A 27471-nucleotide genomic window follows, 5' to 3' on the forward strand; every position below is an offset into this window, starting at 1 on the left:
TATTTTAAATACTTTGTTAGAGGATTATACATAGTAGTTATTAACCCCAAGTCACCAATAATGCATGGGTGACACATTAATGAAAGAAATAAAAGCACTTCCGTTGGAGTTGATTAAACAAGAGCAAGTCCAGAGCTGAATTGTCCACTGCATTCTCCTTCTGTTTGTCTGTTGTAGGAGTCTGAATCTGTGCTCTGTTTGTTATCTGTGTTTGTCTGGTGTATGTGTCTATCCCTAACAAAGGGCTTTGCACTGTTTTTATTGAACATCATAGAAAGCATCACATGAAGAAGGGATGGGATACTTTACAGAAATCTTTAATAGAGTTTTTACAAGGGATTAAGTCTCTGGTTTCAACTGATCCCAAGTGATTCTAATAAAAAGCAGCCTTGTTTATCAACCAATATCCATAAATGGTTGCTTTCTGACTTTATGATAGATTTTAGGGAGTTGTTTTCAGCTTCTGTATCTGCTGCTTTCAGCATATGATGCACATAAACACATTATCTGGGTTGGGAGCATGGAAGAGTACATAACTTAAGATTACAGCTATATGTAATTTTAGATTGTAGTAGTTGTTCACATGGGAACCCCAAGGCAAGTAAGATAGGTTCTTACATTAGTCTCTTAAAAGCAAGTTAAACAAACAGTTTGAGTACATTGTAGGCTAGCAGTCTTAAATAACTTTAAGGTGTATTATTAACTCTGGCTCTGAGGTCCAGAAAAAGTTCCAGTCTCTTAAAATGTTAGTGATGCCTTCATAAAATTGCACTGCTACACTTTGTAAAAGAATCAATATATTTTCGGAAATTTCCATTAAAATTGTGTATCATGTATACTTCTATTTTTATTTTAAATAGCTTATTTATATATTTACATTTAGTTATTAGTCTTGAATATTTTTATTTGAGTACTATCACTCATATTTAAGCAGTAAAATAGTTTTAACTTCAGCAATTATTCTCACCCTGTGAGTTCTGCATTTGAGCACCCAAGATCAATAGAAGAGAGTTAGTTTTTCTCATTTTAAGTTTTGCAGTAAAATAAATTCAACAGAAAGATATATAATTTAACTAAATGATGTTTCAAAAGCTAGTTCTATGTTAGAAAAAAAAATTCTGTGGCTTTACAGAGCCATTTCCCATGACTAAACAGAATTTTATTTGATTCTTCATAGTTAACGTTATGCCAGAAGTCTGGTGTTCACTTTGGCTCATTAATGGCCATAAAAACCATAGTGAATTATATTATTTTATGAAAGGATATATTTTGTGAGTTGTTCCTGGGCTTTTAAGTGAAACCAGAGAGCTGAGACATTAGACTGTGTATAAGTTCTTCATAGCATCTTTTAGGTTCAAAATATCTCTGCTATTCCCAACGGGCTGCCCCACATACTTCTTAGCTTCTTCCTGATCTTTGTGAATTGTTATGTCTCCCCGCCTTTCTCCTCTTTTTCTTTGCCTTCATCTTTGTCCTCTCTCCCTCTCCCTCCCCCCCTCTCTCTTATGCATGAGTGTGTATAGGTGTGTACACATGAGTATGCCAGCCCCCTCATTTGAATGTCCTTATGTAGAGGCCAGTGGTTGATATTGGTTGCTTTCCTCAGATGTCTGCCACCATATCTATATATCTATACTTTTTTTTTTTTTTTTTTTTTGGTTTTTCGAGACAAGGTTTCTCCGTGTAGTTTTGGTGCCTGTCCTGGATCTCTCTCTGTAGACCATGCTGGCTTTGAATTCACAGAGATCCACCTGGCTCTGCCTCCAGAGTGATGGGATTAAAGGGTGCACCATCACCACCCAGCTCTATCTATCATCTATCTATCTATCTATCTATCTATCTATCTATCTATCTATCTATCTATCTATCTTTGAGGCAGAATCTTGCACTGAACCAGAAGTTCAGCATCTAGGTCACTCTGTGCCCCATTTTGGAACCCTGGGGTTACAAGAACGTGCTGCCTGCCATGTGTGATTTTCACTCTGTGTCTGGGGACCTGAACTCAGTTCCTCATGGTTGCACAGCAAACACTTTACTAATGAAGCCGTCTTCCCAGCCTAATGACAGGTGGCTCCTCGTTTAATGACAGTTAAGCTGGTTAAGCTCTGTTATCTGCATGTTTGATGTCCCTGGGAGTAATTCATAGGTGTGGAAAAATCTAAGATAAAGATTTTCACATAAAATCCAGTCTTTCAGAAGTGTTTTGGGTATGACTCCATCACTATTTGTCTCTTTCCTAGAAGCAGCAAGCTTCTTTCACCCACTCTTTCCTCCCCCACCCCACTTGACAGATGAAATCATCCCTAACTGATTTTGTTTGTTGCTGCCACACTGTTTTCTTCATTGTACAAAATAAAATCACCTCCCAAAGTGATGGGAAAACACAGTGCCGCTTTCTGTGCTTTGTAAGCTCTGTTTGTTTCCATGGCTAACTGGTCCCTTATCACCTGACTTGGGAAAGTGTATGCATTCTAAATAGATGCTTTCCAGCCGCTGAAGAAGCTACTAAGTTTGAAAGATGCCTCCAGACACCTGGGAATAAAATGCATGATAGTGTGACACTCCCGTCAGTCTTAAATGCTTTTCTTCCTTAATAAGTCACAAATATTCTAATTTCTTGAAAAATAATCAAGTCCGTTTCTGGTTCCACTTTCATTGTGTTGTTGTCTAAAACAATATGTTCTTTGAGAAACATTAGTTCAGCTGTTTTTCTACTTAGCAAGTATTAAAAATACAAAGAAATGCGTCAGATATCCAAGAGCAGTTTATTTGCATTATACCATGTTTTGAGACATTTTGTTCAGTAAATTTAATTGATAGAAGAATGAAAAAGTACCAAGATGTGTGAGTCATTATTAAATGATGTCAAATAGGAAAACCAGTCAAGGAAGGTGGGAACTGAGGAGCTCCAGGGCCTCACAGGCCCAATGTTGTCCCACTTTGATCTCCCAAGAAACAATACATCGATCCAGGCCATTGTCAGTCCTCATGTGCGTTTAATATTTTTCTGTCCTGGAAATGTATTGGATATTAACAGTTCAGCAAGTGTGTTACAAGTTTATGAAAACTGAATAAAAAGATTTATTTTTTTAAAACCCAACAGACACTGTTTTGGGTTTAACAGACAATGAAATTGATTTCTTAGTTGTTTGGAGATTCTCAAATCTTTATTTACTGTTTATAATTTTGACAGTTGTGTTCTTCATTCTTTGTGTTCAATAGTATCTGAAGCTTTATTACTATCCTTTTTGGTTCCATTAGTTTTTATTGGAAAGCTATTTATTTGTAAAACTCCTATATCACTAAGAGATGGTTTAAATATACATATATAAGAAAGATAGCTGTTAAAATTCAAAGTAATCAGAGAAAAAGAAACTGCAGAAAAATACACAATTGACTATTATTTTCTGAACATTAAATAACATTTCTGAATAAAAGTATCAAGTGGAAAGGAGTGTGGAGAGTTAGCAGACCACGTCCTTAACACGTCAGCTATAAGAAGGTAGCATGGATGTTACATATAACTTCCCTCAACAGTAGCCAGGGCTGGAAGGCAGAAGGGTGATTCTGCAGACAGAATTCTCTGTAGAAAAAACACACCTGTCATCAATTGTACCCGAGTTTGGTGTACTGCTTGATTTTATTTTAAAACATAAAATGTACTTCAGAGACTTCTCCATGACTACCACAACTGTCTCAAATATTTTTATATTAGACGGGCAAACAGTTTGAGAAATGCATTTTGCTGTTGTTGTTAAAAAGACCGAAGTACTGGTGTTGTGCTTGTGGTTGAGGGGCTGTCTGTGATGACATAGAGAAACAAAGGAAGGTGGGTACCCCTGCAAATGGAGCAGTGGGCAGCTTAAGACAGGACAGCTATCCCACCTGAGGAGCTCAGAGGAATGGGATTCCAAACAACTGGGCCTAGAATTAAAAGTGCCATTACATAACCAAGAGCTGATTATTAGGAATGTCTCTTTTCGTTAATAGCCATTTAATTTTGAGGTAAAACACAAATCAAAATATAAGAAGATAAACACTTAAATAAAAGCTGTATTTAATGAGGTAAGAACATAATACCAAGATGAATTCTTAATGAAATGAGGATATTTAATCTACATGATAAGCAGATTTCCTGAAATACGTTTGTTAAAGCACATTTAAATGTTCTGCTCGTATAGCCAGCTTTTTTCACTTGCTTCATATTCCCATGGAGCCTCCTCTACAGGCAGTTTGCCGTGAATCCACCTTTTTCATCTTATGGCATGGACCAGGAGAAGGACTCAGGCTTCTAACTCACCTCTTGCCTTTGGGTCTGACATAGAATTGGACTCCCATCCCAGATATGTTTCTCAATATTACTTTCATTCTGCACCATGAGAGCTCCAGATGATTCCAACTGTGGTGATCTGTCTCATAATAAAGATAGTATCATTATTACTCAATTTTATTAGCTGTGGCATCTTTGAGCTCACAGAAGATATAAACAGACACATTTAGTAACCCTGTTCTCTGTTAATATCCTTTATTGCCGTTGGACACTGCTAACGGCAAATTACTTCTAGAGCTGAACTATCCCCTCCAGACTCTAGTTTACCATCCACGGGCTGTGTGGCAGTGGGCAAGTTATTGTGTCTCCTGGTTCTTTCCCTTTCATTTCATCACCATCCATCACACTGAATGGTATTGCAATAATACTTCCTTCAGAGCACTTCTTGGAGGGCTAAATGGCTTAATGTGTAGTGGCTTCAGAGCAGTGGCTAGAACTATTAAGCATTCCACAATGGTTATCTGTTTTGGAAGAAGCAAAAATGCCATAAAATAGTGCCGAGTTTACAGAATCATTGGGGAGAATAAAAAAGGTCAATAAATTGAAAATCTTTAGAAATCTGCTCGGCACACAATAAGCCATGCGTGCGTTCATGTTAGCTATTTCTAATATCCAAATGGCAGTGTTCATATGCTTTATCCCCCATAGGAAGAGGGTAATGTCAATTGGAAAGAGTTTAGTTGCAGTGTCTTTCAAAGGTCTGCTTTGCTGTAGTAGGGAAAGTCTAGATTCAGTGTTTATTATTATTTATTTACTTATTTATTTATTTTAGGATTTATTTTTGTGTTCATCTCTGTGTGAGTGTATAAACATGAGTGTAGATGTCTCCAGAGGCCAGAAGAGGGCATCAGATCCCCTGGAGATGGATATAGGTGGCATATATAACCCATCTGATGTTGGGGAGATAGGAACCAGACTTGGGTCTTTTGTAAGAGTAGTATGTTCTCCTAACTGATGAGCCATCTCTCCAGCCCTATTGAGTGGTTCTTTATTTCGAGTACGCAATGGTATCCTCTGAGGGACTTTGAAAAGAACTGTGATATTGGTACCAACTACTGGTCCAATGTATCAGAATCTCTTACAGGTGATGCCTGCACTGTGGATATTGTTTGACATTTCCTAGGTGACTAAGGTGGTCATAGTGTCTTTTCTAAGTGACTAAGGTAGATGTAGTGTAATATAACAGTCCCCATTAAAATATTTGCACACATGTTCATGTTGGTTCTAGAGATGGAACCCATGTTCTTGCATTTGCACAAGTATTTAATCCACTGATATATCTCGCCATTTCCCTAGTATGGATTTTAAGTTAACTTTCCTATTTAAAAATCCAGTCAATTTTGAGTTATTGTCTATTTTCTTTCCCTTCTTGGAATCATAGAAACTAACAAAACTTCTATATCATTGTCATTCATCTGTTTAAAACAGTTAGTCCCCAGATTTTAAGGTAATAATATAAAACTGTCACTTATAGCTACATGTCTTCTCACCTAATGACTATGCTCAAATATTGCTTTCTGAAAAGACATCAAAGAGTATTTTTAGACATTCTTTAAACTACCTTTACATATTCAATGCTTAAGGAATTATAGCCCTTCCTAATAACTATATCTGAGTTATTTATAATAAGGGTTCTAACATACTTGTATACTGATTCCCATGGCTTTGCTTTCATAATATTGACTTATTGCATTGGGCTAGTGCTGTAAAGCCAAAAGGTATTAGAGTTATTTGTATGATAAGTTGCAAAAATGGTAATTTTATAGATTTAAAAATCTTTAAATGTATGTTTGATGTCATCTGCTTATCATCACCAAATATTTCTTTGCCCATCACTGTACTGACTTCTCTGCCAGTGGAGATGATATGATTTGTAAGAGAAAGAAATATCCCTGGGAATTGAATAATGCAGTACTTCCCTCAAACCTGTAGAAATGTACTGGGCAGTTGGCAGATGAGGAAGAGCATAGAAAGCTGAATAACAGCGAATAGTGGGTTTGGGTTAAGCGTATCTTGAGGTAAGATAAGTGAGGATTAAAATCCATAGCAGACTCCAGTTATAATGTACTTATACATTATACTGAATGATCCAGATGCTGTAGATAAGTGTGTGAGTCTTAGATTTTCATGGAATAGTGTGGACTTAGAAGAGAGCATCAGATTGTTAAAAATGTTTCTGAGTTTTTTTTTAAGTGAACAACCTGTATAGAAAATCAGTCCTATGGGTAATTGAAAGCTTTGATGAGTTCTGAGTGGAGAGTATCTCACAGAGGTTTTTCTTAATGGCTCTAGTGTGGGGGATGCTTTAGAGGCCCTTGTGCTTAGGGATAGTGCCTTATGAGACTTAGTTGTATCTGCTGAACATGTGAGATGAATCTTAATAAAAGAGCCAAAGAGGAAATGAGACCAATGATCTTAAGAAATAGTGAAGACAGAGAATTGGAAGAACTAGTGACAATCTAAGGGTGTCATAGTAGACTGGGGGAATGGTAAGATGACTCCTGGGCCTTAGGCTTGAAGATGACAATATTCTCAGAGGTAGAGTGCATGAGATGAGAAAGTATGGGTGATTAATGAGTTTCAGGAATTGGCAGAACACAGAAGAATGTCTACTTAGGGCACATCAAGTTCTATTCACTATTCATTTATTCAGCCAACAGTCATGAGCATCTAATACCCAGGCATTCTTCCAGTTGTTGGTGTTTCAGCAAACATGTAGAACCAAGTTCTGGCTTTATTTTCTGGAATAAGAAAGAAGGTAAATGCCCATTAAAAGGCTCAGGAAGGCATAGCAGGAGGCACACAGCTCTATACACTGAGTCAAGGTGGGCTTAACTGAGAAGACACTGTGTGAGTGACGCAGGTAACGAGGAACAACACTTTCAGCAAAGGAGCATGGACGAGCAAGCTGAGAACCAGCAAGAAGGCAAGGGAAGGTCAAGCGAAGTGACAGACAGGAGAGTTAAAAAAAAATGCAAGATCAGAATGGAGAAATGAGGGAGCAGACATCATGGATGGCTTTGGAAGTCTTTGGGAGGACTTCAGAGAAAATTGAGTCCCACATACCTTGGGCAACTTTTCTGTCTAGCAAGGCAGGGCTGCCAACCCACAGGGAACATTGTCTTCTGTTGAATACACGCATTTGTGTTAATCAAACTTCACTTCTAGGTAAAGCAAATATTGTGTAAATAATCATTTTACAGCTGACTATGAGGATAAGTGCCTGTGGGTCCCTCAGTCAACTCAAGGATCTAACAGTACTTGATATGGGAAGTCTGAAAGATGGTATTGCAGAAGAAAAAAAAATACTGTTCCATAGTGTGACAGTCCAATTTTTTTATTAAAATTTCACTTTGAAAAATCAGTTGTTTTAAACTTATTTAAATAAAATTTAATTAAAGGTATATTATAAAATTGTCAGAAACTTTTGACATATAAATACACACACACACACACACACACACACACACACACACACACAATGTGGGAAATCTTCCTATTTCTGTTCTCCATCTGACTCTAGAGTTTTCCTCCCAATAACACATTTTATTTATTTTTTTAACAACTAGGACTCCATTCTCTATTTGCAGTTTCTCTTGAATGTCAGAAAGCTTTGATTTAGTTTCTCTCCATGGTTATTATTTTATTTTTTCACAAGAAGTAGAACATGTAATATACACATTGTTCTGAACATTAACTTTTTTTCAGTTATGATCATTGCTGGGAGCTGTAGTTTGACAGGAAGCATCCCCTCCAAGAGGCTCGTGTATTGTGTGCCCAGCTGGTGGCACTATTGAGAGGTGCTTGAATCAGGAGGGCACTAGCTCATTAATGGGTTCTCTAATGATGATGGGTTTGTAGCTGAACTGCCTGGAAGAGGTGGAGCCTGGTGGAAAAGGCGGTCATTGAGGCATGCCTTTGGAGGGTATTCCTTGTGGCTGGTCCCTTCTCCCTCTCTTCCTCTGGGTTGCTACCAGTTATATAGCTGTCTCAGCCACATGCTCATACCATTATGATATTTTGTCTCGTCCTAGGCCTGGGCCATTGACTAAAGCTTCAGAAATTGAGTGAGCCAAATTCATCTTACTTTTAAGCCATTTCTGTTAGGTAACAGCTAAAGTTCGTTATGGAAACAAAAAAGTTTTTTTTAATTAATTTTTTAATTTATTTTACATACAACAAAAAAGTCTTAACAGAGAATCACTCACATTGGCATCAAATATCTACACTCTTTATTTTAATACTACTTAGAATTTCAGTATCATTGGATGATTATCTTTGGCATTCTGGAAGAATACAAAGAAAATGGACTCTATAGCACTCTCAAACCATGTGCAAATCCTTACTTTTGATTCCTGGATTTGATTTGCTTTTGATTTCTGGAAATAGTGTTGACTATCCCAATGATTAGCCTTTTTTAATATGTCTTATTTATTTTGTCAAGATTTGTCAGGTATCTCCTGGGAAGGTACTTTGTGTGTGCTGTGAGAGGTAAATTCTGTTAATGGAATATGTGGTTTCAGGGAGGGAGATAAATAAACATGGAACAAATATATGTCTTCCTTTATGAAACTGACATCTTGATTTATGAATATACAGTACTTTTTGTGTTGGTAACTAAGTTTAGGTACTTTTGCTAAGATGACTTTGAACTAATAATTTTAGATTAATTAAAAATTAATTAAATTACACAGCCTCTCACCATTAGTCTATTCTTGATTTCCTACCCACACAGTTGCTTTGATTAATATTTAATACTCATTTGATTCCTCTGTGGCTGTTTAACATTCTGAATTTCTCATAATTGACCTTCATCTTCTTTGGCTTTCCTTTTCATTAAATAATCAACAATTTATGAAGTTGTGACAAATCAGATTCCAGGGAGAATGTCTTCTGACTTGTAAGTTGACAGACAGGCCTACTATGTGCAGTCTTACAGTCTTTGTTGATCAGCACTTTCTCTTGATGACATTTTGCAGTAGTATTGGTAGAGGTTTCCTTTTCCTTTGGTTGTAAACCTGCTGCGGGTGATTGTTCTTCCTAATGTTTGTTACCATAGTATTTAGATGCAAGTATATCCAGTGCAGTAAGTGTTTTGCATGGAATATTTAACGAACTGTCAGTTGGGAAATAATTTCAAATTCACTAACATAGATTTGTCTCATTTGGAGAACATTTAATCACAAATTAGTGTGTGTGTGTGTTTTTTTTTAACATAAGCAGTCTCAGAAATACCAGTGTATTACTGAAAATATATGCTCATAACTATAGGATGGTGTAATTATGGTACTTTTATAAAAACAATATTAATTGATGATGACTATAAATTTAGATATTTATGAAGTTTTTAAGGCCCTAGTTTGAATACACATTAAAATTACATATATTTTTAAATTTTAACTAAGCTCTACATTTTTCATCTCTAGTTCTCATTTTGAAATATTTCTCTTTTTATCAACTCTCAGTTTTTAGTATTCATATGTTTAAACTCCATTATTATGTTTAATTTTGCCTCTGTGTTTTTGAACTGATTTATTTGTTGTGAAATAAAGCTGCATTGAGCTATTCTTAATATAGCATGTTGTACACTCTGCTTGTCTTTCCTGGGAAACCTGACAAATGGGCACATGACCTAGTTGCAGTGTTCAGGATGCTGAGCTGATAAGTTCAACACTAGTGTTCATCGTTCAATATGTCACTTGAAATAGCAGATAATGAGTGAAACTGATGTTTTCCTACTGTGGCAGACAATGGGAGTGTGTGTCTGAGAGTTACTAAAGAGCATCACATTTCATAGTTTTCTAAGCTACTGTGTAGGAGTAACTCTACAGGATCTTTGTATAAGGTTGTAAGTCACGACACTGACAATTACTAATTGCGGGAGTTTCAGGAACAAGTTTAAATTTTTCACATGACACCTGCTTTCATCTAATTTTTCACTCCAAAGGTTTGTGATTATGAAGACTCTTCTTAATTTTTTAATGAATTGGAGTGATTAATGCTTGTTTATTTCCCCTTCTCCATATTCACATTAAATTCTAGCGTGTTACACACATACATTTAGGATACATACCCAGCGTGTCACAAGCTCTCACAAAGTCTATGCAAAACAAATCTGGCAGACGATTCTTACAGGACAATTTATATAGTTAGTGGTCACAGATTTTAGAATATTAGAAAATGATCAACAGTGTATTTTTCTTAGCTCATTTGTATCATAATTTTCCACCTATGCCATATAATTATTGTGGCTGAATTAATAAAGATCTGATTCTAAAATGGGATGTATTAAACTTTGTTATTAAAATAATTAGAATGTAATTTTGTTTACTGTATAAAATAGTTGAAAAATTTGTTCTTTCTGCATGCTGGAGTTATGATTAAAGTAAATTGAGATGAGACTGTTTTATCATTTTGACACTTAAAGTATCATGTAACTTTTTGAGACAATAGAATCTTGAATAATAACTTTATAGCTTACAAAGCAGTACAGGCAAGTTTTCTAGAAGTCAATTTGTAGCTTATTGTGGTCACATGAAGGCCTACTGTCTTTCATTGTAGAATAAAACAATGCTATTAACTAATTGAAAAGTCTAAAATTTTATTATGCTAATGATGAGCAGTAACCTACATTTGAACATTTATGAGTGTATAAAATGGTAATTATCATAACTGTTGAACATTAGTTACATGCCTGATTCTTAATGGGTACTCTGTATTCTAAAGATTTCTGAGCTGTGCAGGGGTTCAGGGAGGTGTTGTTTCCTATATCTTTTTCTACAAGTGCTGGTACAAACTAGAAGTTTCACAAGTAGCAGACATCACAGAACTTGAGAATTGACAGAGTCTTGCATTGAATTCTGATTTATTTGATTCCAATGGCTATTTCCCTGTCAAATTGTTACACTGCCATCATGGCTATGAATTCAAAAAATGGCCTTGGGTTTTCAGTTTGAAAGTACTATCACAGTGGACGCTGTACATGGATGCACCATTGCAGGAAGTTGGGAAGACAACACATAAACTGAGAAAGATTAAACCACAAAGACAGAGTGAAGAGCAGTATCCAATGATTGTACTGTTCTCTGCTAGACATGTTTACCTGTTGAAGATATAAGAAATACAGTCATTCCAAGACAGATCTGTGAGATGTGGATGCATGAGATCAAAATCGCTGTTCTCTTTCCAGCCCTTAGTAGGTTTCCAGGAAAATATCTAGAAGAACAAAATTTTCATTTTCAATAGAACCAAAAAAAATGCCTTTTATTGGGCCTCAGGGCAAATATAAGAATGTATGTTGTCAGTTTTATCTGAATGACCTTTATTTCCATCTGTACCGTTTATGAGCAGAGTGCATGTGGGTATGGATATCATAGGACAATCTTGCTTAATAGGATTTATTCTGAAAACTCAGCATTTTACATGTAAAGTATCTCTTTTTCTGCTTCTGAGTGTGTATTACCATAAGAATTTCTTATTTACTTTATATATATATAAAGGTATCATGGCTAGGTAAATAGTACAAAAATATAACAAAAATCTAATAACAATGATGCTGTACAAACTATTGATTCAGTCTTTAAAATGGATATCACATACTTAATAGTTTTTAAGAATGAATGCCTTATATTTAAGCTAAACTATTAACAAATCTTTGTGAAACTCCCTAAAGATAAGCAGGGTTATTGTAACCTTTATTCTAATCATTATTGCAAGAAGACTGTGGTGTGTGCTAGACATATCCTTAGCTTCTGATATAATGCAAAAAGAGATTCCAATACATTTATGCCCTTTACATACCTGAATGAACAGTGTAAGCACTAAGTATAAGATCCCACACTTTGTTGAAGGCACAGAACCTCTTTAGCTGAACGGTTAGCTAGGGTAGAGGACCAGTAAACAAGAATATAAGCAACAAGTCACACACAGAGCTGGGTTGTGGATGAGTCATCACTCGGGATCATGTCTGTTCTAAACTTGGAAAAGTAGGGAAACCCTCCAAGCAGAGGTGGGATGTGATAAGATAGATTGACTATGAAGTCCTAGGGCAGCACAGTCAAGGTACTCTCTAGATCAAGGCTTCTTAAACTTTTTCCACTCACCCATGTATGTCTGATTATATAGTTGCATAAACCAAAAATTTTGTGATAGTAAATCACAAATTAATTTTAAAACAATTTGTATTTATATAATTTTATCATTCATTAAAGGTGAAAGCAATTTTGCATGAGATGAATGTGCTTGCCAGTTTTTCAAACAACAGTAAACTGTTGGCTGAATATTTGATAATGCACGATGTAGAGCGTGTTCAATACTTTTCAGAGTTAATCAATATTTTGATTTTTGTAGTCATCAATACTGCTTTTTTATGTTGTACAAAATGGCAGAAGTACAGTCAAGGCAATTTCAGAAATTGGTCCTAATTCTTTCTTAATCAAGCCAAATGAGTTTAATGATTTCTTATGATACTCAAGTCACCAACTCAAACAAAAATTTTCAACACCAGAAGTTCCAACACAGTATGATCCAAGACATTTCATAGTTACACTTGGAAGACTGAAAGTAGGGAAATGTTAAAAAGTCTTTGTTTCCATAACTGATTATATTTCTATGAGATCATTAAAACCATTGCAATTCATATCATATGATGGTTTCTGAGCTAAGGTGCTGCAGTACAAAGCATGAATGTTGTGTTTAACACCAAGGCTGCAGTGAATTCCTTCCATGAACTGCCAGAAGCACCTCAGGTCCTTGTATTTCATTTGAATCAATTTGGTTATTACAGGTTCAGAAACATTTTACAACGGACGAATTATTGATAACTTCCACACTCCCTTTTGATCCCATGTGGGGTTATCCCCCAATTTAAGAAACTGTTGTCTAGATCAGAGCTGTATAAGCTCAGGTCTCCACAGCAACAGGGGCAGCCAAGGTTCTACCTATACAGAGGGACAGTTGTGGTGACTACAAAGACCTGGGCAGTTGAGAGAAAGCAATGGTGGTCTAGAGCAGTGCTGACAGCCACAGCGTGTGCAGAATGCGAATGGGTGTTCATTTACACTGTTTGGGGGAAAATAGCGCTGGATCAATGCTCTTCAGTTTTCTCATCCTCTTGTTAAGTTGTTTGTTTCATCTACCTTGGTTTTGTTGTAAACAGCCTTTAGCAGTATTTGTAGGCATGTGTGTTCATGTAAAGAAATCTGTTCAGTTAAGATTTGTAAACGATTTAAGTCATATTTGTTGTTTTGGAGGCCAAATATTTTGTTCTATAACAAATCTGCATCTCTGGACAGACCCGCTTCTTCATCCTTCCACTGAAAGGAAGGGTAGACTTCCTTCACATACTTCTAACACAGAGTTAAATTAAGGAAATTATTAGTTGTTTGATAAGATTGCCATTCCACATTTTAAATTTAGCAATTCATTAGCTGTTTGATAAATTCTACACTTTTTTGTAGTTGTGTATTCTAAAATTCGTTTTTACTAGTTTTTCTATAAAGAAGTAAGTATCTATATGGATACTATAGATATTTGTGGATCTTTTGCTGTTGACATTTGATTTATAATTATTTGGTTAGATGCTTAGAAAGCCATTTAAGGGTGTAGTTGGCCAGGCTTTGTTGGTGCATGCCTTTAATCCCAGCACTCAGGAAGCAGAGCCAGGTGGATCTCTGTGAGTTCAAGACCAGCCTGGTCTACAAAGCAAGTTCCAGTAAAGGGGCAAAGCTATACAGAGAAATCCTGCCTTGAAAAACCAAAAACCAACCCCCCCCCAAAAAAAAAGAGTGTAGTTGGTTACAGAAAACAGAAAGCTGGGAGACAGTGGCTGTTGAGTTTTCCAGATGTGCAGGTGAGACAGGCCACACCTGATGTGGTGTGGTGATTTTTGTTACCTTCTAGCTCTGCTGAGGCTTCAAATATTCGCCTTTATTCCTGTACTTGCAAATTTAAGACATTTTAAATATCTATGTCTACCTCCAGATAAGGATAGGAAAGATTCACTGCTACTCTGAAATCTTGAGTCAAAGTATTCACTATAGACTTCTGCCTAGATATCTAGTCAGAACTATATCTTAGAGTTACCCATGGTTGTGAGAGAGGCAGGAAAATTGAACGCTTGGGTTCAGCCTTCATCGCAACAGGGACTGGAAAAGGAACTCAACAATGAGCAGTCATATAGCTAATACACTGTATTAATGAGTGTTCTCTGTAGGAGAAAAACCAGTCCAAAATGTCGGTCGGCCATGTCGGCCATGTATCTTTCTCTCTCTCTCTCTCTCTATATATATATATATATAGAGAGAGATGTGTGTATATATATATATATACACACACACACATATATATAATATCTATGTATCTATCTATAAATGTCTATGTGCATTTACACGTATATATAGTCAGGAACCACTTAACAATATGGGTACATGCTGAGGTATGTAGTATTAGGTAGTGTTGTCATTGTGTGAACATCATACACTTGCAAAAACATGAGGCTAAGTAAAAAAACAAGATAAAGTGGTGCAGTGAAGAGTGGCAGGATACATGATTCTGCCACAAGTGTGACAAGACATTGAACTTTACACTCTGAAATAATGATGGGAGGTATAGCGCAGTAAACACGTAGAACAGAACATGGGGTTAGTTATTACATCAAACTTGCTGCGCTGTGCAAGGCTGCGTGCTCTATGCTTCTGTGTGATTGACAGTGCAGCTTCCTTTCCAGCAGCTTCCTTACAGATGTAGGAGCCATGTGCTAGGCTGCTTTCTTTTGGTATCAGGAGATGTTAAGAATTTTGAGCTCCACCATAATCTCTTGAAATTATTATTTTAATACTTGGCATAAATTGTGCAATTATGAATTTCATTTGTCATTTAGAATGTATGTATATCACACCCAGATTGTGTCCTCTTTCTCGTCTATCCTCTGTTGTCCTTATCAACCTATTCTCTATCCACTTCCTGGTTCCCCATACAGTTCTTCACGTTAGGCCACGGTTTGCTTCAGTTTTCATGTATAAGACATGTGCCACACGTGACAATTGCATTTCTGTATTTGGCTCTTTTCACTTAACATGTCCTCCAGTTGAACCCACTCCTGGAAATGACATGATTGCATTCTTCTTTAGAGTCGAACAATATTGCATTGTATACATATATGTACGTAAATACATACATACATACATATCATACTTTATTAGCCTGATGATGGACAACTAGGCTGATTTTATAGCTTAGCTGTTACAATCAGTGGCACAGGAAACATGGTTGTGCAGGCTCAGAAATGAGCTGGTCTGTGGAATGTCCATCATCTAATTGACAGCAGTGTGGTTCTGTGGGGAGAAGGAACATTGCAGTCAGAAGGAGGCATGCTTTGATATTTGGATTCAGCTTTGGGTTGGGTCAGTACTAAAGCTGTTTCACTCCATACTATTTAAATTCTGTTCTTTTGAATGGTTAATCAGTAAATACTAGGGGAATACTATCTAAAAATATTTCTTTTAATGATACTAATAAGTTTAAATGGTTTTTAAAAGCCCTAAATGGCAATGGGAATAACAGAAATGTTTTCTGTGCACATTTATTTTTATTTAAAAATTTCCCTTCATTTTTATTTTACATGTGTGAGTGTTCTACCTGCATGTGTATTACATCTATGTACTGTGTGTGTGTGTGTGTGTGTGTGTGTGTGTGTGTGTGTGTGCCTGGTGTTCACAAAGACTGGAAGAGGGCATCAGATTTCCTGGACCTGGAATTACAGATGATTGTAAGCCATCATGTGGGTGCTAGCAACTGAACTTGGGTACTTTGGAAAAAGCAGTCAGTGCTCTTAGCCACTGAGCCCTCGCTCCGGTGCCATATGTGTGAATTTATTTAAAAAATACTTTCATATTCTCTGAAGTGATGAGTTGCTCAAGGTCATTTTGCTTGTATGTACAGTTAAAAACCACTCACAACTTAATTCACTGAGCCACCAATTTTGACATAATAAGTCTGGTGAAACTCCTACAAAGGAGATAATGAAAAATATATCCATTGAATTGGATTTATGGAACTCTAAATGTTTTGAAACAATGCCCCTGATTTCTTTCGTAGAATTATGAACTTCTTTGGGAGACTCAATCAGAAGTTCTATCATGCAATTTAATTCTTTTTTTTTTTTTTTTTTTTTTTTGGTTTTTCGAGACAGGGTTTCGCTTGTGTAGCTTTGCGCCTTTCCTGGAACTCACTTGGTAGTCCAGGCTGGCCTCGAACTCACAGAGATCCACCTGTCTCTGCCTCCCGAGTGCTGGGATTAAAGGCGTGTGCCACCACCGCCCGGCTAACAATTTAATTCTTTTAAAAAGTATTAGTTTTGGAACTTTTGGATACCAACTGTTAATTCCTCTCCTGCCCCCAATGTGTGTGTGTGTGTGTGTGTGTGTGTGTGTGTGTATGTGTACAAGTGCACATGCATATGTGTCCATGTATATGCACATTGGAGGCCAAAGGTCAATGGTAGATGCCTTTCTCAGTCACCCTCTATTGCAGTTTTGAGACAGGATCTCTCCCCAAACATGGAGCTCACCTATTTGCCTAGACTCCTGGGCCAACTGGGATCTGCCCATCTCTGCCTCCTCAGCACTGGGATTACATTGGATTTTATTTTTTAAAAAAGTCTGGAGTACTGGGGATCAAATTGATATCGCCAAGCTTGCATGGCAACCACTTTATCAGTTCAGCCTCCTCCCTAGCCTTGTAACTCTTTTGTTTTCTGTTTATTTTTTTCAATTTATTTATTTATTTATTTTATTTTTTGGGATTTTCATACACAAACACTCTATGTCATTTCCACCCTCCCCCTTTTCTCACTCCAACATCTCTCAGGTGCCCCTTTTCAAACTGATGACCTCTCCTTTATTATTTTTACATAAATATACTTAAGCATACATAAACATATTTTCTACTGATTCCATTTCATGTTGCTTATATGTATATGCATTTATGGCTTGGGACTGGATAATCTACCAGGGGGCTCATCCCTGGAGAGAACTGATCCTCCTTCTCCCAGAAACTAATTGTCTATAGTTCTTCATCTAGGGATGAGGTTTTGTGAAATTCCCCTCATCCATGTTGGCATGTCAAACTGGCTTTGTCATTATGCATATCTTGTTTAGATAGCCATATTGTTGAGATTTTTACGCTGCAGCTTCCCTATCATGTAGAAGAAGCAGGCATCCTGGTCCTGTGCCTCTTGAAATCTTTCCATTTTCTCTTTTGTGATTTTTCTTGAGCCTGAGGTATAGTGGTTGCATTGTAGGTGTATCTATCTGTTTGAGTTTGATGCTGGAGATGACGTAGGATTCTGTGCAATAGTGAGTTCTCTGAATACAATAGCCTTTCAGGGAAATAACCGAGGCAGTATTTAGGGAACATTCTGGAGGAGTAATTTCAGGTTTCAGAAGATGGGTAGGAAATTTTTGTCAGCAGCATAGGAGGTTTATTTGAGATGGGCTGTCTAAAAGGCCCAGTTCTGGCATTAGATAGAACTGCTAATTGAACAGAGATATCTTAAGAATACTTAGTTTAAAGTGAGCACTTCAAAATTAGACAGAAATTTTCCTCATATTATGAATGAGGCCTTCATATTAAGTGAATCACACTGAAAGCTGGGATATAAAAGGAAGAACAACTATTAAAAAGACAATTTGCTGGACAGTGGTGGCGCAAGCCTTTAATCCCAGCACTCGGGAAGCAGAGGCAGGCGGATCTCTGTGAGTTCGAGGCCAGCCTGGTCTCCAAAGCAAGTTCCAGGAAAGGCACAAAACTACACAGAGAAACCCTCTCTCGAAAAAACCAAAACCAAAAAAAAAGACAATTTAACTAGTATACGAAGAAATGGATCTTTCCTAAAGAGAAACACGATTCTGTTGGCCACCTTTTCTCCAGTGCAGGCATTGTTTTGTATTATTGTTATAATATTTTAATTTACTGATTTAAATTCACATTTACTATGTAATTTTTATGACATTTAAAATATTTATTCTTGTGTGTATCTGTGTGCACACACATGCATTCTTGCTGAGGCATGTATGTATGTGTGTGGGGGGGGGTCAGAGAACAATTTCATGTTGTTGGTTATCTCCTTTGACCTTCATGTGGGGTCTAGGGGTCAAAGTTAGGTTGTCACGATTCTGTTACAAGTGCTTTTCCCCACTGAGTCTTCTCTTTGACCTCCAACCTATTTTGTTTTGAGTGTACACCTTACTCAACTTGTTTGCATTATAGACAAGATCTCTCTGTGTAGTCCAGACTTGCCTAGACCTCAATATCCAACCCAGTCTGGTCTCAGCTCAGGATCCCACAGCCTTAACCTCTGAGATTATTGGCATGTGTACCACAACTGGCTTAAGAAGTCTCCTTGCTATTTACATAACTGATTTCTAACTATAAATGTGAGAGTATCTAATTCTTCTAGTTATCACAGAAAGCCATATATGAGTTATGAAGTACAGAGAAGTTTTTCCTGAATTTTGGGGGGGGGGGGGCTGAATATTTATCATGTGCTTCTAAATCAGAGTAATTCTATAACCATATCTCAGAATGTTTGTTATCTTGTCTGAAATAAAAGATCGGCGTCTGTCTTGTGAATGCTGTCTCATTCAATTGAAAAGTTGGTTCTCGGCACTTTACCATTGTGCCAAAGTATTCATTTGACACAGTTTGCATTTTCCAGTTCATTCACCTACATCAAAAATAACATGTAGCTACCTGCAAGAAATTATTTCCAAGTGGAACTGACTGATAAGAAGGAAGAAAAAAAAACATGGAAAAATGAAAACCAAGAATTTTGTGCTTAGGGCTTAAGTGGGTATACTCTCCTGCTTTACTTAGCCTATACCACATTCTGGATCCTCGAGACAGTTGTTTAGCTTGAACTGTTTGCTGGGCCTCCAGGCAGGGGGATTGGGATCCGTCCCTGGTGTATGAGCGGGCTTTGTGGAGCCTGGTGCCTAAAGTGTGACGCCTTGCACAGCCTTGATGCAGTGGGAAGAGCTTGGACCTGCCTCAGCTGAATGTACCAGGCTCTGCTGACTGCCCGTGGGCGACCTTGCCTTGGAGGAGTGGGAATGGGGGGAGAGTAGAGGGGGAAGGCTGAGGGGCAGGAAGAGGGAAGAGAAAAGGTCTGTGGTTGATATATAAAATGAATAGAAAATTTCTTAATAATAATTTTTTTAAAAAAAAAATACTTATTTTAAAAAAAAGTAGGAGCCTTACGTGGACCTTGTAATGGTCATTAGATGTGAAAACAAAATAAGACTTCTGAGTCAGGCTTCCATCCAGAGAATTAAATTGCCTTAATTGGCCTTTTGTTCTCTCTATTGTTCTTCCATAGTAGCTTTGTGTTTTTCACACAGCATGTAAGTTTGGATTCTTGGTTGAAAGCAAAAGGACCACCTCTGGGTGATATGCACAGAATGAGACTGATTCAATCAAGGATCTTGGAGCAGCTCATGAATGCTTTGCGGCTCAAGAACAAGGGTGAATACCAGTTGCCAGGACAGGATCCAGGATTAGGTTGCAGCTCACATCTAGTTCAGTATTGTTTCTGCTACTGAACACCCACCAGCCTTCAGTTACCACTGCTAGGCTACTCTCAGAAGCCCAAAGTAGCCACCTCTGTGGTCACCCCCGCTACCAGGAAACTGTTAACACTGCTTTTGCTTCCCTGTGTTACTATTAGTAGTGCCTGAATGGGTGGGTCTGACGTGCTCTGTCAGGTGAGATTTCTATACCCGAGCAATAAGTAACGCTGTCAGCAGACCACTACTTTCCATTTATTGTTCTATGGCAGACCTAAGATGAGCATTTTTCAAATAAAATAATGAAGAATGAACAATGACCATCCAGGAATATTTATGTCTGACTCACAGCTTAAAGTTCACTTTGTCCCCATGCCCTGTACTCTGTCCATAGCTTATTCCTCTTCCCAATGGGATGTTTTGTTTTGGTAATGCTCTGGTTTCCTTAACCTTCTTACCTTCGTCTGAAATCATTTTCGTCCCCATTTGTACAGAGAGTCCTTCACATATCATCCACAAAGTCATTGTTTCCCTCCCACATGAAGAAACACGTCCCTTCATTTGGGATTCTCTCCCTCTCTTCCCCTCGCCTCCCTGTTTCTGAGCTCAAAGGGGGATGCAGGTCAATATCTCACTCATTTTCAAAACGCCAAATGAACCTCTTGAATTCCTCTCTCCCCTCTTCCTCTCTCTAGCTTTTCCCCCTTCCCAATCTCATCCTAACTGTCCTTGAAGGCTGTGCCCCAGTCATAATTAACAGCAGGCTGAATTCAACAATGTGTGCTCAAGAATTTTCACTTTCAAATATTTATACTGTATTTTCCTCAAAAATATTCTAAAATAAGTTTTTCTTAAACCGTGACTTTTTAAGGTTCCAAATTTTTAAAATGTCAATGAATATATATCCTTTTGTTTTATCCACGCATTATTTTACACAAAAACACTGCTGTGCACAATAAGAAAAAGAATCTAAAGTTATTTTGATTTTTTTTGTTCGCCAAATAATATTTGATATTAAAAGATAGTATTTTTGTTTACAAACCAAGATGGCTACTTGCTTTTTTAGTAGGTTATAACAGATCGTTTTTTAGATTAAAAGCCACAAATCATTGTGGGGTTTTTTTACTAAATGAAAAGTTAGAGTATAGAAAGTCTTATTGGATGGATGACACCCTGACTTTATGCAAGGAAGTGAACTGTGTTTCAATGAGACAAAGTTTATTTTAAAACGTGAATAATCTTCCCAGGTTTTAACTTGACGGGTTGAGAGTAAACGTGCTCAAAGCTTTTACCCACAGAGCCTGTCCTATCAGTTAGCAGCAAATCTTTTCATAAGTGTTGCCTCATGAAGAGATAAAAACTTAGAGCCTGAAGACTGAAGTATAAACATCAAATGCATCCTCAGTCCTGACTCTTCAGTTCCGTACAGTGGGAGACATCACCATTCACTGGGGACTGTTACGTTATCTGACTTGACGGAGCTGTTGGAGACTTGTGAACTGGATACGCGATCTTAGATTCTAATTAATGGATATGCAAATCAGGCTCAAACGTTATTGAAAGAGTTCTTGGGTAGAATTTTTCAAAATTCCCCTTTGCAGTTTAGAGTCCTACTTGCTGACCAAGTGGCAGAATAGGATCCTGTTGTTGTGCCCTCCATGCCCTGCCTGTGTACAAACTGTAGGGAATCTAAAGTGATTAGAGCATCTAGTCATCTTTTCAAAGGCAATGTGAATTCCTTGTTTACTACAGTGTGAAGTTGACTTCTGATCATCAAATTATTTAAGATGTGTTGGGCCTTCATTTGGTCCTCATTAACTGAACTCACTCTGAGCAATTGTAATGGTGATTTAGATATGAATATGAAATTAATGTTTGCCCCATGAGGTGATTAACAAAATTATGTCATTAGATATCATAATAAGATTTGTTTCTAAAAATACAACTTTTCAACATTATGATAACCTTTAAAATATGTCTAAAATGAAATCATACACTGCTGAATGTAAGACTATGCTTTTTATCCTTCAGAAAAATCACATAAATTTGACCTTCCTCTTTTTGTAAATGCCATTTTTAGGTTTTCATTGTTACTAAAAAATAGTACATTCATCATCTTATGTCTGTGAATGTGTGTGTATATATGTGTTATAAACAATGTATATGTAGATTCTATGCATATATTGTAAAGTATATATACATTTATTATCCTTAAGGAGAGTATATTTATGCATACAGCACATATATTTATATATATAGACACAATGATATATATTTACCTTTTTAAATACATATATACACACATAATTGGAGTTATATATATATATATACATATATATGCATATCCATGAATTAAATATATAACTTTTGATACTTTATTAAATTTTGTGATATAAGGCTATGATAATTTCTTTTTCTCATTTCAAAGTCTGATAAAGATGGGTTTTTGAAATTCTTATGGTTAATTGTTAAACATTGTCATAAAAATTAGAAGGCATTAATTAGACATCTCCCCAGATTAGATAAGTTCCCAGTAAATTGTGCCAATCTGAGGGACCCACAGGTTTGAAGATTGCAGGAAGGGTACTTTTGTCAATGTCCCTTCACTCTTTCCTGTCCCTCCTATTCTCTGGTGGTAGGTCTTCAGTGGAGCTTATCAAACATACTAGTGCTCTCTGAAAGTGATAATTCATGGTGCTCTCTTGTTTACTGGGCTTCAGCTGTGAGTCTACAACATCTCTTGTAGCTCTTGGGAACATTGTCGTTTAATATTAACCCAAAGAAAGGTCACTAACTCTGACCTAGAGGTCAGTTTGCTTTCTTTTTAACCCATGTGAACACCCATGGTAGTTTATTGGGAATTGAGGAAAGGAAGATACTGGTTGTTCCAGACTGCTAATGACTCAATTGTAGTTTTCTTAAAAAGGAGTGTCATGATGGCCTTCTAAGTTTCTATGACACTAGAGTGGGTCAAAGCGTGGACTATAGGTTTAGTCACACCATCCTGTATCGCCTCCAGACAGTTGCTTTTTCAGGAGGAGATATGAACCCAGAGATCCTTCCTGGCACTAACTACCAGAGGACCAAAGACAGTTCTATAACTGCTTTTTGGGGTTCCTTCCCTGAGTCTTTACCTAACCAGTTTCTATCCCTTCTTCTCACCATTCTCCCTTTGAACAGGTAACTCTAACTGTCATTGAGTGAATGGGGACATGGATTTATCAGGCCCCTAGAGCTGTCAGGTTTGGCAGTTGGGGTGACCCTCCAGTGCAGCAAATTGGGGGATCCCAAATGTGTATCAGTGTTTCCATTTGTCTGACAGCTGAGTGTAGGGAAGAAAGAAAGTCTTTGACTGGTGCCTGGATAGAGGTGAGGAAGACATAAAGGCAAGAGTTGTTAACAGTACCATCCCAGGCAGAGCACCAGATGATGCCAGAAGAGAGGTTACTTTAAAAGCATCAGAAGTCCAAGCCCATTAGAATCTTGTAAAAGGCTCATAGGGGCATCGGGCTGCTGGACTCCTCCTCATTTCCTCTGGCCTCTAAGGATGGACTGGAGAGTGATGAGCCCAGAACCAGCTTTCAAGCATGTTTACTATCCTATCTGGCTTCTAAACACACAGAGAATAAATTTAACCATCCTTTGAAAACAGTAGTGGGCCTTTGTCTTTCGACTGCAGTTAGATGCTGCAGTGTGGAATTATACCAAGTTCATGATGTCTTATATCTGGACTTACATGGGGAAGACAGGTTCTATTCATAACACAATGCTATAATTTTTAGAGTTATGGCTTCCAAGTGGGGAGGGTACAGTAAAGAATGGGACCTACTTCTGAGTGGAGACCTACCACCGTTCTCTTTCCTAAGAGTTAATTGCGCTCAGCAGCTCAGTCACCTGGCCAACGTCTTAGTCCTCAGGAAAGTGGACCCACATAAACCTTGCTAAGGAGAGATGAAGAATAATGATGCCTTTAATGAGACAATGGACTTTTCTTCTCAGAATTCCTGCCCTCTGTGTGGTTGATACAGGGCCACTACAAGGCTCTGTTGATCTGAGTCAAGACTCAGAAAGGTTTAACATTTCCCCCCATTTTTTTCTCTTCTGTCTTTCTTTTGGATGCTGGCCAGGGCCTAAATATTCCTTTTCTGGTCTGGTACTCTTTTTTCCTCATCATGTGACTGCTTGTCTGCCTTGTGGCTAACCTCCATGCCAGCTTAACTCAAACCACATGGCCTTTTCTTTCTCTTCTCGATCATCCTCTTCTGGTAGCAGTCCACATTTACAACTTGCTATCTTGCTGCTCCGGGCTTTCAAAATCTAATAAAATGGTCCTTGAGCATAAAAAAAAAATCCCCAGAAACATTGCTAAGTAGAGGGGCATAAAGCTATAAGGCTTCAAGTCACTAGCTAAATTCAAGTTAAATTCAAGACAATGAATTTAACAGCTTGAACTTTTGACTACATCATTTGTCTGTAATTATTTACTGTATTTTTTATAATTTATTTTTATTCATTTTTTTGAGGCAAGCTGTTACTATGTAACCCTGGCTGGCCTGCAACTAGCTATGTAGATCAGTCTGGCTTTGAACTTACAGAGATCTACCTGCTTCTGCCTCCCAAGTGTTGGGATTAAACATGTATTCCATCCTGTCCTACCCTGATATCATTTTTAGGTCAATTTCCTTTTAAAACCATTATATGAAGACAATTCTTGTTCCCTAAAGACGAAAGTTTCATGTTCTGTTGTTTCTCTCCCTTTGAAAGTGTTGTTTGCTGGGCGGTGGTGGCACACGCCTTTAATCCTAGCACTCGGGAGGCAGAGCCAGGCGGATCTCTGTGAGTTCGAGGCCAGCCTGGGCTACCAAGTGAGCTCCAGGAAAGGTGCAAAGCTATGCAGAGAAACCCTGTCTCGAAAAACCAAAAAAAAAAAAAAAAAAAAAGTGTTGTTCAACAGTGATGCCTCTTCTTATAGAGCAAGAGATTGATACGAATAGGTAAATATATGAAATGTGTTAACTAACTTGGTTTGTTAACTTGACACGCTTGGGAAGAGAAAACCCCAAGTGAAAAGCTGCATCTATCAGTTTGGCCTGTCTGTGGGGCATTTCCTTGATTGTTAATTGTCACAGGAGGGCTCCGCCCACTTTAGGCAGTGCCAAATCAAGGCAGGTGGGCTGCGGTTGTATTACAAAGCAAGTGAAAAGTAACATTTACCTTTGACCTCTGCTTTAGTTCCTACATCTAGGTTCCTGCCTTGGCTTCCCTTCATGAGGGACTATAACTTGTAAGTCAAAGAAGCCCATTCCTCCCCTAGTTGGACTGGTTGTAGTCGGTAGCTGTTCCAACTTTCACCTTGGAACACTGCCCCTAGTGTGGCAGCATGCAACTGATACACCTGCCTATGACCTGCCCCTGTGGCGTGGCCGAGACGAGACCCCTTAAGACCCGAGATGTGTATGTGATTGCTCTCTTGGCTCTTTATGGACCTGTAGGCTGGACTGCAGACCAATTCAGAGTTCACCAGAGAACTACACTGGACTGCATCTCATCTCTTCCCAGATCCTGTAGCTGACCCCTAAAATAAACCTGTTTTAATTACCAGATAAATTACGTGTAATTGCCTTGCTAATTGCCATTATAACTGGTCACTGTATTTATCACAGCAACAGAAAGCAAACTAGAATATGAAGTAACAGTCTTCTTTCTTCATAGCTTTCATGATGTCCACATTTGTATTTTAGTCCAGAACATGGTTTTTAGATTACAAATGATTTGCATGGAGCAAGGGAGGGTGGCAGTTAGAGGCTAATATGAGAGTGAACATATCATCATTACCTGGGAGGTTGTTTTTGTTGTCCTATGGCATGGGCAGCTGATCATAGTTAACAGTATAGTGGCTATTTCAAAGTGATTTAGAGGATTCTCAGTGTTCTCATCACAGAAATGTTCAATTCCATGATTTGATTATTACATAGTATCTATATGAGTTGAGACAGCACACTATATCTTATAAATAGGTAACATGTTCATGTCAGTTAAAGACAAAATGAAATTGAAAAAGTGTGTGGCCTATTTTGTCATTTCTTTGGTAAGTGATTATGTCAAATAAAGTCATGCTACACTAATATTCTCTGCAAGAAAATGCATTGTTTTAAAAAATTTTGTTGACCAGAATTAATTACATTGTAAATTAAAATAATATAAACCTGTGTGTTAGAGCAGTGGTTCTCAACCTTCTCCTTTAATACAGTTCTGTTGACCCCCAACCATAAAATTATTTTCATTGCTTCTTCATAACTGTAATTTTGCTATGATTATTAATCATAATGTAAACATCTGTGTTTTATGATGGTCTTATGCAACTCCTGTGTAAGGGTTGTTTGACCCCCAAGGGGTTGTGACCCACATGTTGACAACCACTGTGTTATATCCTTTCTCATTAGTAAAACTGATGCCAGTTTAAGGACTGTATTATTTCAATAGTCAAAGTCTGTCATTCTCTACCCACAGTGAGCAGCTGCCCTAGGACTTCATGAAAGAAAGATGTTGAATGACCCTTGGGCAAGAGTAGTGTTGAAAATGTAGAAAATACAAAATGCACGTGAATTTAGAAAAAATATATAAATTAAAAATTGCTATTCTGTTCTTTGCCAGTTGGTTTGAGCACACAAAAACAAAACAAAACAAAAACAAAAACAAAAACAAAAACAAAAAAAGCTTGTAGAATGAGCACACCACTATTTTCTCAATTGTCACCTTTTCCTGAAGTTTTGAAAAGGAAAAACAAGTCAAAACAAACCAAACAAAACTATAAGGAATACTATCCATTTCTTAATTTATGAGACTTGGAGATTTTAACCTGAAGCATGGCTCAATTTTCAGAAATTACACTCACTTAAGGTAGTCTGTGAGCATATGTGCCTTCTCTTCCATGATAGGAGACATGTAAGAAACTTCTCTCTGGAAGGACACAGAAGGGAAGGGGGGAACAGACTAGTGGGTGTTTTGCTTTTGACAGTATGGGGAGGTGACATGGGCAGATGCAGTTGGGACTTTGCATTCCTGCTTTGCTTTCCACAGTATTTAGTATAAAACTGTGGATGACATCATAGCTAAAAGTTTGTTTTTTATTAAAATTTTCCTCTTTTTAAGAAAAATAAAAACAACTATGTTGTGATGGCTACCACTTCCCTAGCATTTGTAGTGTCTTTGGTTCTCTCTCTCTCTCTCTCTCTCTCTCTCTCTCTCTCTCTCTCTCTCTCTCTCTCTCTCTTTTAGTAAAATTTTCAACTAGTACAGCCCTTCTTCCCTTCCCCTTCCCTTTGTTTCTTTTCTTTTGTGTAGAATCTACTTCTGATTTTTCTCAGGAAAAAAAATCCATGACTTTGAGAGACATGAACCTATAAAGATATTATTCTAACCACAGGCTTATTTTTAACAGTCTTCCCACTCTTAGCATGACTTGAATAGCATCAGAGGAGAGCAGATTGATGAGCTCAAGTACAATGAGGGACCAGCCTGGATTTCTTACCTTTATGAATATTCCTGTTTGATTCACTACCTGTGTTTGATAGTCTT

At 37.5% G+C, this 27471-nt stretch overlaps 1 protein-coding gene across 1 annotated transcript in view; it reads left to right on the forward strand.

The window, feature by feature from the left end:
- The window catches only part of Chsy3 (chondroitin sulfate synthase 3), a 228128-nt gene that overhangs the window by 7418 nt on the left and 193239 nt on the right, over nucleotides 1-27471 (forward strand). The gene's annotated exons all lie outside the window — the stretch shown is intronic.

The sequence above is a fragment of the Peromyscus leucopus genome, chromosome 19 (genome assembly GCF_004664715.2).
Source record: "Peromyscus leucopus breed LL Stock chromosome 19, UCI_PerLeu_2.1, whole genome shotgun sequence".
Classification (NCBI taxonomy): domain Eukaryota; kingdom Metazoa; phylum Chordata; class Mammalia; order Rodentia; family Cricetidae; genus Peromyscus; species Peromyscus leucopus.